Raw genomic sequence first — 13,132 nt, forward strand, 5'->3', positions numbered from 1 at the left:
ATCTGGCCTCAGACACTTGACATACTTTCTAGCCATGTGACTTTGGGCAAGTCACTAAACCCCAATTGCCCTCCAAAAAGCAAAAAAAAAAAAAAAGAAAAAGAAAAAGAAAAAAAAGAAATATATAGGAACTCCAAGGATTTATGTGGGTTTATTTTATATCCTGCAACTTTGCCAAATTTGTTTATTATCTCAAGTAGTTTTTTACTTGATTCTCTAAGTATACCATCATATCATCTGCAAAGAGTGATACTTTAGTCTCTTCTTCACCTAATTTGATTACTTCAATTTCTTTTTCTTCTCTTATTGCTACTGCTAACATTTCTAGTACCAAATTGAATGAGAGGGGTGATAGTCGACATCCTTGTTTCACTCCTGATCTTATTGGAAATGCTTCTAGCTTATCACCATTACACATAACACTTGCTGATGGTTTTAGATAGATTCTACTTATTATTTTAAGGAAGACTCCGTTTATTCCTATACTTTCTAGTGTTTTAAATAGGAATGGGTGTTGCATTTTGTCAAAAGCCTTTTCTGCATCTATTGAGATAATCATATGGTTGCTGCTAGTTTTGTTGTTGATATGATCAATTATACTGATAGTTTTTCCTAATATTGAACCATACTTGCATTCCTGGTATAAATTCTATCAGATCAAAGTGTATTATTCTCATGATAAGTTGCTGCAGTCTTTTTGCTAATATTTTATTTAATTTTTTTGCATCTATATTCATGAGGGAAATTGGTCTATAATTTTCTTTCTTTTTTATGTTTCTTCCCAATTTAGGTATTAGTACCATATCTGTGTCATAAAAAGAATTTGGTAGGACTCCTTCTTCTCCAATTTTCCCAAATAGTTTGTAAAGTATAGGAACCAATTGTTCTTTAAATGTTTGATAGAATTTGCTAGTAAATCCATCTGGCCCAGGAATTTTTTTCCTAGGGAATTCACTGATGGCTTGTTCAATTTCTTTTTCTGACATGGGGTTATTTAAGTAATTTACTTCCTCTTCAGTTAATCTGGGCAATTTATATTTTTGTATATATTTGTCCATCTCACTAAGATTGTCAAATTTATGTGCATACAAATGGGCAAAATAATTTCTAATTATTGTTTTAATTTCCTCTTCATTGGTGGTAGATTCACCCTTTTCATTCTTGATATTCATAATTTGGTTTTCTTTTTTTTATCATGTTGACTAAAGGTCTATCAATTTTATTGTTTTTTTTTCATAAAACCAGCTCTTAGTTTTATTTGTTAATTCAATAGTTTTCTTAATTTCAATTTTATTAATCTCTCCTTTGGTTTTCAGCATTTTTAATTTAATATTTAATTGGGGATTTAAAATTTGTTCTTTTTCTAGCTTTTTCAGTTGCATGCCCAATTTATTGACCTCCATTTTCTCTATTTTATTCATGTATGCATTCAGAGATATAAAACTTCCCCTAAGAACTGCTTTTGCTGCATCCCATGAGTTTTGGTATGTTGTCTCATTATTGTCATTCTCTTGAATGAAGTTACTGATTGTTTCTATAATTTCTGGTTTGACCCACTCATTCTTTAGGATTAAATTATTTAGTTTCCAATTGGTTTTTAGTCTATCTTTCCATGGCCCTTTATTACATATAATTTTTATTGCATCTTGATCTGAGAAGAATGCATTTAACATTTCTGCGTTTCTGCACTGAATTGTGAGGTTTTTATGCTCTAGTACATGGTCAATTTTTGTGTATGTGCCATGTACCACTGAGAAGAAGGTATATTCCTTTTTATCCCCATTCAATTTTCTCCAGAAGTCTTTCATATCTATTCTCTCTAAAATTCTATCTGCCTCCTTAACTTCTTTCTTATTTATTCTGAGACTAGATTTATCAAATTCAGAGAGGGGGAGATTGATGCCCCCACTAGTATAGTTTTGCTATCTATTTCTTCCTCTAATTTCCTTAACTTCTCCTCTAGGAATCTGGATGCTATACCGCTTGGTGCATATATATTTAGCAATGATATTGCTTCATTCTTGATGGTGCCTTTTAGCAGGATATAGATTCCTTCCTTATCTCTTTTAATTAGATCTATTTTTGCTTTTGCTTTATCTGAGATAAGGATTGCTACCCTTGCTTTTTTTTTTACTTTAGCTGAAGCATAATATATTCTGCTTTAGCCTTTTACCTTTGCCCTGTGTGTATCCCCCTATTTAAGATATGTTTCTTGTAGACAGCATATTGTAGAATCATGGTTTTTAATCCATTCTGCTATCCACCTCCGTTTTATGGGAGAGTTCATCCCATTCACATTCACAATTTTGTTTACTATCTCTGTCTTTCCCTCCATCCTATTCCCTCCCCTGTTTATGCTTTTATTTCTCCCTTCTCCCTTCCCCTCCTTAAGAGTTTTCCTTTAAAAAAAAAAGCAAAAAAGGGTGGCTAGGTGGTGTAGTAAATAGAGCACTGGCCTTGGAGTCAGAAGGACCTGAGTTCAAATCCAGCCTCAGACACTTAATACACACACACACACACACACACACACACATACACACACACACACAAACTACCCATGTGACTTTGGGGAAGTCACTTAACCCCAAATGCCCCTCCAAAAAAAAAGAGTTTTCTTTTTGACCACCCCCTCCCTCAGTATTCTCTCCCCATGCACCCCCTCCCTTTACCTACATTTCCCCCTTACTACTTCCTCCCTCCTTTCTAACCACCACCCCCTTTTTCCCACTTTCCCCTCCTACTGCCTGTAGGGCACAATAGATTTTTATGTTATTCCCTCCTTGAACCCAAACTGATGAGAGCAAATTTCATATAGTGCTCCTGTCCCTCCCTCCTTTCCCTCTACTATAATGAGTTTTTGTGTCTTTTCACATTAGAATCCTAAACTTAACTGATTATGTTAATCCCTCCTTGAACCAAAACCAATGAGAGTAAAGTTCATATAATGTTCATCTCCCTCCCTTCTTTCCCTCTACTATAGTATGTTTTTATGCCTCTTTGTGTGGCATAATTTACCCTTTTCTGTCTCTTCCTTTCCTTTTCTCCCATTATAATCCCTTTGCACTCCTTAACAAGGTTTTTTTTTTTATCATCATATTAGTTAATTTATACCCACACCCTCTATGTATATCCCTTTTAAATGTTGTGATAATTATACAATTCTCAATATTGACAGGTATCAGCTTTCTCTATAGGGATGTAAACAGTTTGCTCTTATGGAATCACAACTTGTGTGTGTGTGTGTGTGTTTTCCTTGTTTGCCTTTTTATGTCTTTCTTGAGTCTTGTATTTGGAGATCAAATTTTCCATTGAGCTATGGCTTTTTCATCAGGAAGGTCTGGAAGTCCCTCATTTCATTGAATGACCATCTCCTTGCCTGAAATATTATGCTCAGTGTTGCTGGATAGTTGATCTTTGGTTGCAGCCCAAGCTCTTTTGCCTTATAAAATATCATATTCCAATCTCTCTGATCTTTTAATACAGAAGCTGCTAGGTCCTGTGTGATCCTGACTATAGTTCCCTGATATTTGAACTTTTTTTTTTCTGGCTGTTTGCAGTATTTTCTCCTTGATAATTCTGGAATTTGGCTACAATATTTCTTGGAGTTTTCAATTTGGGATCTCTTTCAGGAGGTGTCTGGTGAATTCTCTAGATAACTATTTTACCCTCTGGTTCTAGGACCTCAGGACAGCTTTCTTGGATAATTTCTTGGAGGATGTTGTCCAGGCTTTTTTGTTCATCATGGTTTTCTAGTAGATCAATAATTCTTAGATTATCTTTCCTGGATCTGTTCTCCAGGTCAGTTTTTTGTCCAATGAGATGTTTTACATTTTCTTCTAATTTTTTCAATCTTTATGTTTTGTTTGACTGATTCTTGATGCATTGTAGAGTCATTAGCTTTGACTTGACTGATTCTAATTTTTAGTGAATTATTTTCCTCAGTTAGGTTTTGAAGCTCCTTTTCCATAGGTTCAGATTTTATTTTTAGGGAGGTATTTTTTCCAGTTAGGTGAACCTTCTGTCCCAGTTCACAGATTTTACTTTTTAAGAATTTGTTTTCTTCAGTGACTTTTTTTTTCCATTTTGGCCAATGTAATTTTTAATGAATTGGTCAATTTATTTTCTACCTCTCTAATTTGGCTTTTAAAATCTTTCTTGAGCTCTTCCAAGAATGTTTTTTGGGCTTGAGACCAGTTCATGTTTCCTTCTGTGGTCTCAGGTGTGGATATAGAGTTGATAGTGTCTCCTGAAAGTGAGTCTTCTCATTCATAATAATAGGATTCAGTTGTCTTTGGTTTTTCCTTTCTAAGTTCCTTCCTGCCCATTGTAATTGCCTATTTCCTGGCTTTTAAAGTGGATTTCTGCTTCTGGGGTACAGACGGCTCTAACCCACACTTCTCATGCTGGGAGCTAGGGGCTTGGTTGTTGACTTTGTGTGCTGTAGGCTCTGGGTGTCTAGACTGAGGCCAAGACCAGGACTCTCAGTGTTTCCCCTGGGTTACCCTGAGGCTCACAGAGTAAGGTGTGGAAGAGGGGTGGTCTGGCCACTTCAAGTTTCCATCTCTGTGCCCCTGGGCTACAGCTCAGGCAGGCTCAGCAGCTGGTGGCCGGCAATGCTGGTGTCTGCAGATTCTCCTGATTGTGTGAAGGCATGCCTGGGCTTCTGGTGTTAGCACGTACTGTCTCCATTCCCCTGGAGTTCAAGGGTACCATGCTCTAAAAGCAGCAATAGCAGCAATGCTCTGGGAATTTTCATTTGGGAGTAGTTTCAGGACATCTCTTAAACTGGTGGATTCTTTCTATTTCTACTTGGCTCTCTGATTCAAAGATATCTCTTTCTCTCTGGTGATGATTTTCAGATAAGTTTGTTAAATTTTCTCTCATGGAACTGTTTTCCAAGTGATGTGTTTTTGCGACAAGGTACTTCACATTTTCTTATAGGTCCCTATTTTTTTCAATCTTTGAACTTTGCTTTAATATTTAATATTTCCTTGGGTAAGATTTTATGCCTCTTTTGCTAAACCATTCATTCCTTTTGGAATTCTTTCTTCCATAGCTCTCATTTCTTTTATTTTAATTTTTCTTCTGGTATTCTCATTTTATTTATAAAAACATTTTTAATTCTTTTAAAACAAATTTTGCTGTATTTATTTTGGAAATTCTAGTTGAATTTGTGCCCAAATTGTGTTTTTCTCTGTGACTTTTCTTGTAGATGTTTTAGAACCATTCTCTTTTTCTGGGATTATGTCTTAAGGATCTCTGTCTTAGTAAAAGCTTGTCATGGTAGGATTCTTTTTTGTTTGCTCATCCTTCCAGTCTACTTTCTGAATTCAGAAGCCTGTCTCTGCTCACTTCTGGAGGGAATGTACGGGCTAGTCCTGCTGATTTTTTTTTTGGGGGGGTGTATGGAATATTATGCTATTTCAGACTCTCAGGAACAGCTCTAGCTAGAGACCTGTAAGCTTTTATTGCTCCCAAAGTGGTCTGATCCAGGGTAAAGTTTAATCACTGTGCCTCCTGACCTGCAAGTTCCTGATTTATGCTTTGGTCTGAGCAACATCTGAATAGAAGTTCCTGGACTCAGTCAGTGGGAGTTGCCTGGGAAGCTCTGGTGGTTCAGAGTGAAAGAACTGCAGATTTCCCTTTGGTCTGGGATTCCTTCTGTCTTTCAATAGACTTTAGCCTGGGCTAGAAGCTGGAGCACAGGTCCAAGTCACCTACCTGCCTCTTGCATCTGGATTTGCTCCTTGCTGAATACACAATCTGGGGCCTACTACCTTTCCTTCCTCGTCTGTGCACCCTGGACTTGTGACCCAGAAGCTGGTAGTGAGCAACAGAGCTGTCAATGGACACCTATTTCTGAACCCAACACAAAGTTATTCTCTTCTGTATTAGACCTGGAACTTCCCTGAGCTGGAGGGCTCCAAAAGATCCACTCCTGGCCAACTCTCATCCCCAGGGTCTACAGACTGCTCTGATTCCCTGTGGTAACCTGGGCTGGAATAATGACCCACAGTGATTTCCTGATCAGGATTCTGTCTGGTGTGCTTTCTAGATCTGTTTGGAGGAGGGTTTTGTGTTTCTTTCTTTTTTTTTTTTTTGGTGGGGAGAGGGTTGTATTTAGGTGGTGTGGAGAACTCACTTATCTTCTTCCTGATAAATCACCAACTTGGTTTTGCCTCCTGGTCTCAAAATTTAAAAAAAAGGTTCATAGATCCCAAGTTAATAACTTTTTGATATAGCCATAAATTTCATAGTATTTGGAGCTGGAAGGGACCTCATCCAGCTCCCTCAGAAGCAAAAACAAAGACCAAGAGAGGGAAAGGGAGCTGTCCAAAAGCCACAGATAACCTATGGTCTAACCCCATCATATTTCAGAGAATGAAACTGAGGTCTAGTGGGGTATCAGTGACCTGCCCAAGGTCATATAGAGAACTGCTGGCTGAGTCTGGTTTCTCCTGTCACAGGACTCCAAGTCCAGAATTCTGCTGACTGTATCACACTATCTTTCCATCCCCTGGCCCAGGGGTTCTGTCCATTACTGCTACTAATAATAGAAGGTAGCATTTAGATAGTGCTTTAGGGTTTGCACAGTGATTTTCCTAAGTTTAAATTCCTTTGTACCTCACTATAACCCTGGAAGGAAGGTGCTTTTATTATTCCCATTTTGCAGGGGGGAAAATTGAGAAAGAGAGACTAAGGGACTTGCCTACAGCTGGTGTCTGAGGCAGGATTCAGACTTAGGACTTCCTGACTCCAGGTACAGTGTGCTAACCCGTCCACCACCCAGCTGCCTATTCCATATTTCCTCTTTTGACATCCAAGATCACGTTCTCAATTCCATCTAAGCTCAATGCCCACCATTTTACCTTTCTTTTTAAGGAGCAGAAACCCTCCTTCATAGCTATTGAGAGTTAGGTTTAACAAAGTAATCTTAAAGCATTTGAAATAATACAGTGCTGGTATCAACATGATTTTTTAGAGAAAGATATTTGAAAAGATAGCATCCCATTAAGGTATAGAGATCTGAAAACACAGTGAAGAAGCCATTTGGTGTCTCTCGCTTCACTTGCTCAGATCATTCATCTGGTTTATTCACTGTTGTAAAGGGAATAAGAAGTCCCTTCCATTTTAGATGGCTGTTCAGCATTCCGTATCTATTTTCTTCTGCTTTTAAACAGTTTCTTTCCTTGGGCTCAGCTTTGATTGAGGTGATAGACTTTTCCCTCTCTATCATTTGGTAAGCAAGCTTAGAAAGGATAAGGTAGTTCCTAGTATATATCCAATCTCCCCCTTAAAGCAAGATTTGAAAACACAAAGCTTTCTCTAAGCAAGCAGTCCCTTAAAATCATTAATTCAGTTTAGAAAAAGAGCTTTGGGCATTTTCAACACACCAAGAAAATGTGAGAGACTCTCTCTGTATGAACACTTTTGATTACATAAAATTGAAAATCTTCTGCATGAGCAAAATAAATGCTGTTCAAATCAGAAGGGAACAGTTTTTTGGGGAAAAAAAAACCCAAACTAACCTTCACAGAAAATTTCTTGGATAAAGGTCTAAGATATAAGATGATATAAAGAGTGAATACAAACATATAAGAATTAGCGCCATTCCCCCATAGATAATTGGTCAAAAGACATGAAAAGGCATTTCCCAAATGAGGAAAAACAAGCTATCAGCCACCATATGAAAAAAAATGCTCCACCACTTTTAATAAGAAAAATTCAAGTGAAAACAACTCTGAGGTTCTCCCTCATGTACATCCGATTGGCAATGATGACAAAAGATGAAAATTGCAATTGTCAGAGGTATGTAAGTAGGAAACAGGCATTTATTAAGTGATTACTAAATGTCAGGCACTATGCTAAGAACTGGAGATACATATAAGGAAAAAAAAGACAATCCCTGCCCTCAATCTTACAACATAGAAGAGACATATAAAGGGAATGGGGAGGGGAATGGGCCTGGTACTGGGGTTTGGTGTTGAAGTCAATCAATCAATAATCAACCGATAAACATTTATTAAGTACCTGCTATGTTCCAGGCACTGTGATAAGCACAGAAATCAGAAGCACAGCTGGGAGGGGAATGAAGGTTGGCTGGCCTGGGTCTGTGTCCAAAATGGAGGCTCCTGGAGGAATTCATCAATGGGGGAAAGGGGTTGATATAATGGATGGATGTTCCAAGGTGAGGAGGCCCTAGGTACTGAGGGAGATTCCAGGAGGGGACTGTTACAGAGGTATTGTGTTGAAGACTAGAAAGTCAGAAGCATGAGTCATCAATGTATTGGTGGTGGAGCTGTGAATTGGCTCAGTCATTCTGGAAAACAATTTGGAACCATACTCCAAAAACTAAACTGTAATGCCCATTAGCCCCATAACACTAATATTAAGCGTGTATCCCAAGGAAATTAAGGGCAGAGGGAAAGGACCTATATGTACAAGAATATTGATAGTAGCATCTTTAATTGAAGCAAACAACTGGAATCATAATAGCTTCCCATCAATTTGGGAAGGGCTAAACAAATTGTGATATATAAATATAATAGACTTTTATTGAGATGTAAGAACTGAGAAATATGACAGATTCAGAGAAATATGGAGAGGCTTGTTTGATCTGATAAACAATGAAATTAGCAGGATCAGGAAAATAATTTACATGATGACCACAATAATAATGTGAAGGAAAACAACTTTGAAAGATGTCAGAACTTTTACCAAATCAGGGTCAAATTATAGCACGATGATGAAACGTGCCTTCATTCCCTTGGGAGAGAGGAGATGAGTAGAAGAGTATAGCACCAGACATGGCCAATATTTTTATTTATTTGCTTGACTGTATGTATTTGTTGTAATGTCAGAGAAAATATTAATATGAATTTAGTATTCAGTGATTTAGTCTCAAGTCTGCCAGAAACAACATTATTGAATTGAACTTTAACCTATATCAAGCCATTTTTAATTTGGAGAGGGAGAACAATGTCCAAAGTGGCACAGTCCCTCATGCCCTGGTGCATCATATTCTGCCCCAAGAAAATTTAATGTAACATTTATAGGAATTTTGAACAAGGAAGAAATCATAATATGTAAAAACAAGGTTTTGGATTAATGCTCCATTAATCATTACTCAGTCCTTACTCAGATCCTTCTTGGACCACTTCCCCTGAGGAATTCCTTCCTGTGATCAATATCTTAACCTTGAATTTTGAAAAGAAGACATTGTACCCAGATAGGTCATGCACTATTCACTTCAGGTGGGCAGGAATGCTATCTAGACAAGAGTTCAATTTGATTATCACTCTTATTCTATTTCAAAGGAAGGCTCTAGCCTTTGTTCTTTCCACTTTCCTAAAGGAAAAAGTTAGGAAAGTGCTTTAGACTGGAGAAATGGAGAAATATTTCAAGAAAAATTAAAAGTAGATTAAAAAAAATCCTTACTGTTCTATAAGTAGGAAGGGCTTCTATTGGTGGAGTTGGGAGGAAGTAGGTTGGTGAGTAGTGATAGACATGGGAAAAAAAGAGCATTAATAAAAACATTTTAAAGGGTACACGGCGGGGGGATGTGCAGAAATGGACACATAGCAGTTTGTTACTACATTCCTAAATTTATAGAGGAGGGTAGGGACCAGATCTGTCATTTTATTGGTATAGGAAATTCCTAGGTGAAGCTACACCCTGATCAGCATGCCATTATCCATGCTGGTCAGCACCTTCTTTGCAACTTAAGAGTTGTCCAGTAGAACATTGAGAAGTTAAGTCACTTACGCAGGTCTATGCAGCCCGTATGCATATTTCTCTAAACACCACCCCCCTCCCCAGAACAAAAAGAATCTCTATTCATGGCAGAAGTTGACAGCTCATTGTATGGGTCTCCTTTCTTGCTCTTACTGTCTTAAATATTTGTGATGATTGCTGAATTTACAATAAAAGAGAACTTTTGAAAAAAAAAAAGAATGAAATGTCCTAGTGCACATGGAACACAGATGTGAAATTGGCCATTCTCCTTGGGTATTTCTGTCGTAGAGTTTTAGTTTATTCCATTTTTACCAAGTCAATGAGTCACCAGGCACTAATTAAGTACCTACTCTATGGAAGTCAAAGCTTAACCAGGAAAATGTATGCTGATTGAGATGACAACATGTTACCTGGACATGTGTCCCTACTTGAGTTTTGGAAAATGCTTTCTTTTAAGATAGGCGTCACCTCAGAAGGACATCACATCGGTTTGAATTGCTGGGTAAGCCTTACATTGCACTGCCGGTCAGTCAGCTCAGGTGTGAAGGTCAAAACAGAATTGTGCCTATCAGATGAGAAAAGGGAAACGGCCCAAGCAGTTTTTTTTTTCCATTCATTTGCGAGAGTCTGTATAACGTGGCCTAACTTTGAGCTGGTCATGAGAAAAAAAAAAAACCCAAACAAACCAAAATCAACAACTGGAAAATGGTTGAATTGTTGATTTTCTGTCTGGTGGAAGGAAATTATGACAAGGCAATAAAAACCACAAGCTATGGAATTATTTGCCCTATTGAGATAAGCACCACTCCCAGAATGGAAGTAAAGCCTGAGAAGAAAGCACTTTCACCAAAGAGAAAAGCCTAGGATAACTTAACTGTTTGACCCCATACTATCAATGGGAAAGTTGAAGTCAGTGGCTTAGTGGGCACTAGGCAAGGTAGGGGAATCTAAATCTTTTTCTTTTGGATATAGAAACTGCACCCCCTTCCAAATGAGGAAATCCCAACTTTTCTCAAAGTTGTTTAGTTCTTGCATTTATATGGTTGCTTAGAGCTGGAACTTGAAATACATGCTTTGAACAGTCATACCTTCTTAGAACACCATGTAACCAGTTTTTAAATCATCCCTGGGGCACATAATGCTGGGAATCTCTAGGCCAGTGTTCAAATCCCCTGCCATGGAATCCTGGGTACGTCAAGTACCTTTGAGTCTTGTTTTCCTTATCTATAAAATCATGGGTTGTTAGGAAAAGATGAGGTCTTGGGACTCTTGTAGTCCTGACATTTAATTGCTGGATTCATCAATTAACAAGGATTTATTCAGTATCTCTTATGTGCCAGAGAATGAAACAATTCCTACTCTCCAAGCATCTTACATTCTAGTGGGGGAGACAAGAAGTAAGTAGAGATATATGCACAGCTTGAGTTTAAATTTATTAAATACATACATACATATATATACACAAATAAGTTACATTTAATAAGTAAATTACAGCAAATACATTTATATATGCAAATAAATTATACTTAAATAAATTACATTAAATATTTATACATGCAAATAAATTATATCAAGTACAAATATATAGTACATACAAAGTAGATAAATACAAGGTGGTTTGGGATGGAGGGCAGTAGCAGCTGGGGACAATCAGGGAAGGCTTCATGTAGGAGGTGGTGCTTGAGTGGTGTCTTAAAGAGAGGGGGACTCTCTGCCTCTGAGGAAGAGGTAAGGAGGGAGTGTATTTCAGGCACGTGAGATAGCAATGCAAAGAAGATGGAATTACTGCGTGTGTGTGTGTGTGTGTGTGTGTGTGTGTGTGTGTGTGTGTGTGTGTGAGAGAGAGAGAGAGAGAGAGAGAGAGAGATCTCCCTGGAGAAGATGAGAGGGGATGGGATTGAGTGAACATGTAGAATGATGGCCTTGGCAAGAATAGCCACCTCTCTGTCAGAGGCTGGGTGATGATGTCAAGGGAGGTTTTTGAGATGAAGAAAATGGGAGAAGAAGGAGTTCATATAGAATGATCTCAATTTTCTTAGTATAGCACGAAGTAAGGTCCTCAATTAAATGGAGAGAGGGGGTGTGTGCAAGGCTTAAGAAAGGAAGAAAGGGTTTAGAATTGCTTCTGTGGATAGTAAGAGAGGAAATTAATTAGAGAGGATTACATTGCTGCAGTGAGGGCCAGTTCTGGTTGGATAATGTGCTTTTGTAAGGTAGCCAGGCACTGTGGTTCTGAGACTTCTCCATACTGTGCCCCAGAGCAGGGACAGAGGTAGCAATCAGCAAGAATAATTGAGGGCTGACATTTAATAAAAGATGATCAGTGATAAGAAGAAGGGGCAAGGATGTCAGTGTTAGAGTGTTAATGACAAACAATTGGTGTGAGATTGGAGAGGGAGACAAGTGAAGTCAGGGCAGGAATATTGAATGACCTGAGAAAGCATTGAGTGTTGGAGGGAGCAGAGGTCTACGTGAAGGTGAAAAATAGGTGCAGGGTGGGTGCGGCCTAGGAAGAGGCAGAAGGACACAGGTTATGATCCGAGAGAGGAATATCAGAATTTCTAATTGGGGAAGTGGAACGCTTGTTGGTAATGAGGTAACCTAGTGTAGACGATCCTGGGATGGCTGAGGTGAATGCTCATGAAATTTAATGAGGCTGAGGAACTAGAAGGCTGGGGAGTGTGAGGGTCCATATTAAAACCTCCTCCCAGTACAAGGGCAGACATCAGAGAAGAGAAGTTGGTGAGCTAGACATTTTGTGCTTCATCCCGCTCTGACAATCTGTCGGCTCCAACAGCTTATGTTCTAAAGTCCCATTTTCAGTCCTCAAGTTCCCTCATCTATAAAAGTGAAGATGGGGGAGGAGACAATTTCCAAAGGCTCCTTCCAGCCCTGACATGCCATGCTCCACATTCTGGGTTCTGAGGTCCCTTGCAGGAGCTGACATGCTGTACTCTGATATCCTTCATTCTAGGCCCCACTTTGGACCCCAGTTTCTTCCACTATAAAATAAAGAGAATGGGTTAGATGATCTCCAGTTCCAACCTTCTGCCAGTCTATATACATGAGGAGTCTGTCAACATGGCAAATAGCTTTGGCAGTAACTGGGTCACCAACTGTATTTGCTCACAAGACTCTGCAAGGAAGGCCTGGGGACTTTCCATGGCTTCAGGGCTGCCTTCTTTCTGTGGAGTTCTTCCTCTCTGAAGGACTACCTTAGGGATTTCTAAATTCAAAGACTAGTAGTTTAACAATCTAGCTGAACAGGAAGATGACTACAGTCAGAGGGAAGGAGAGGAGTCAGGTATAAGACATATTTCAGAGTTATTGCACTTCTTGGCAACTGACTGGACACGTGGAGTGATTGGGGATCAAGATGACTCTGAAGCTGGTGTGC

The sequence above is a fragment of the Petaurus breviceps genome, unplaced genomic scaffold (assembly GCF_028583685.1).
Source record: "Petaurus breviceps papuanus isolate PSGF00001 unplaced genomic scaffold, PetGlider_PUasm1.0 182, whole genome shotgun sequence".
NCBI lineage: Eukaryota > Metazoa > Chordata > Mammalia > Diprotodontia > Petauridae > Petaurus > Petaurus breviceps.